Source organism: Populus nigra, chromosome 2 (genome assembly GCF_951802175.1).
Source record: "Populus nigra chromosome 2, ddPopNigr1.1, whole genome shotgun sequence".
Classification (NCBI taxonomy): domain Eukaryota; kingdom Viridiplantae; phylum Streptophyta; class Magnoliopsida; order Malpighiales; family Salicaceae; genus Populus; species Populus nigra.
Window position 1 is genome coordinate 12,122,444 of NC_084853.1, and position 2,500 is coordinate 12,124,943.

Sequence of the window (2,500 nt, forward strand, 5' to 3'; positions counted from 1 at the left end):
CCGGCAGCTCGCCTGCCGCGGCCAGCGACGTCGGGGACGCTGGCCTGCGCTGTCGAGCCCGCGAGGGCTGTCTCCGCGGCAGGCCCCCCCTGAACGGGGCACGACAGGCCACCGCGCTGGCTCGTCCAGCGTCGACAGTCCCTCGTCCAGGTTTCAGATCGCGCCAAGTCGAACCCATGACCTGCTCAAGCCATCGTGCGCTGCCGAATTCGCATCTGCGTGTAGGCTGCCATTCCACGCGGCAGCCCCTGTTTTCGTCAGCGTGCCCCCCTGACGAATTTTCCTGCCTGGCCCAGTCCAGCGTCCAGCCCCTGTTCGTCGAAAAATCTGCGCTGCTGATTTTCCACGACGAGCCTACTTTCGTCAGCGTGCCCCCCTGACGAATTTTCCTGCCTGGCCCGGCCAGTCCAGCCCCTGTTCGTCGAAAAATCTGCGCTGCCGATTTTCCACGCGGCAGCCCCTGTTTTCGTCAGCGTGCCCCCCTGACGAATTTTCCTGCCTGGCCCGGCCAGTCCAGCCCCTGTTCGTCGAAAAATCTGCGCTGCCGATTTTCCACGCGGCAGCCCCTCTTTTCGTCAGCGTGCCCCCCTGACGAATTTTCCTGCCTGGCCCGGCCGGTCCAGCATCCAGCCCCTGTTCGTCGAAAAATCTGCGCTGCCGATTTTCCACGCGGCAGCCCCTCTTTTCGTCAGCGTGCCCCCCTGACGAATTTTCCTGCCTGGCCCGGCCGGTCCAGCATCCAGCCCCTGTTCGTCGAAAAATCTGCGCTGCCGATTTTCCACGCGGCAGCCCCTGTTTTCCTCAGCGTGCCCCCCTGACGAATGTTCGTCGAAAAATCTGCGCTGCCGATTTTCCACGCGGCAGCCCCTGTTTTCCTCAGCGTGCCCCCCTGACGAATGTTCGTCGAAAAATCTGCGCTGCCGATTTTCCACGCGGCAGCCCCTCTTTTCGTCAGCGTGCCCCCCTGACGAATTTTCCTGCCTGGCCCGGCCGGTCCAGCATCCAGCCCCTGTTCGTCGAAAAATCTGCGCTGCCGATTTTCCACGCGGCAGCCCCTCTTTTCGTCAGCGTGCCCCCCTGACGAATGTTCGTCGAAAAATCTGCGCTGCCGATTTTCCACGCGGCAGCCCCTCTTTTCGTCAGCGTGCCCCCCTGACGAATTTTCCTGCCTGGCCCGGCCGGTCCAGCATCCAGCCCCTGTTCGTCGAAAAATCTGCGCTGCCGATTTTCACCGACGAGCCTACTTTCGTCAGCGTGTCCCCTTGACGAATTTCCCTGCCTGGCCTGGACAGTCCATCTTCCAGCCCATGTTCATCGAAAAATCTGCGCTGCCGATTTCCCCGACGAACCTGCAGCTGCACAAATCTGCGCTGCCGATTTCCCCCCCTGTCGGCATGGCTGCCGCTGCCCCGATGTCCAGACCAACAGTCTTTTTTGTCGACTTTGCCGATTTTGTCCGCGCTGCCGATTCCAACACTACCCCCTGCATCCAAACCAGCATTGTTTCGTCAGCTCTTCCCCTGACGATTTTAGCCCTGTAACAAACAGTAGGCCTCCAATCCCGCCAACGGGAGCCAAGTTGATAGGGAAGAGAATTGAATGACGCGCCTGGTCCTCGCACCCCGCCACCCGAGGGGCCTTTTTCCCGGCAGCCTCTGAAAAACTCTAGCTTTCACGGTCCTCGCCGCCCCTCACCACCATGGCAGGCCTCTAATCCCACCCATCAGCAGTTGTAGCCGATAGGGCAGTGATTTGAATGACGCGTCGCGGGCCGCCGGGTCATCTCACCCGGCCATTAATTGGAGCGTTTTTGGCTGGCCGAGGATGGGGGGATGGATCTCTTCTTCCGAAAAAGCAAACAGTACATCGGGAGTTATGTTGACGGGGCATGGAATTGAATGACCCGTCGCGGGCCGCCGGGTCATCTCACCCGGCCATCCCGGGGAGCGTTTTTCCCGGCAGCATCGGGGAAACTCTTGCTTTCACTGCCCGCTGCCCAAGTCCCCACTCGCATCGGCCCCCCGCGCCAACAAGCCAACGCTGCCGAATCGGCAGACACTGCTGCCGAGTCTGCCGACACTGCCCCGCGGGCTGCCACTGCCCCAGTGTCTAAACCAGCGGTCTTTCTCATCGAGCCTTGGACTATCCAGTCCGTCCTGACTCATCGCCAGCACCTGCTGCCGATTCTGCCGACTTTGCCGATTTTCTCGGCGCTGCCGATTCCAACACTGCGCCCACCGTGTCTGAACCAGCGCTGTTTCCTCAGCGTGTCCCCTCGACGAATTTTCCTGCCTGGCCTGGACAGTCCACCGTCCAGCCCGTGTTCGTCGAAAAATCTGCGCTGCCGATTCTGCCGACTTTGCCGATTTCGTCGGCGCTGCCGATTCCACCACTGCCCGCCGTGCCTGAACCAGCGCTGTTTCGTCAGCGTGTCCCCTCGACAAATTTTCCTGCCTGGCCTGGACAGTCCATCGTCCAGCCCATGTTCGTCGCAAAATCT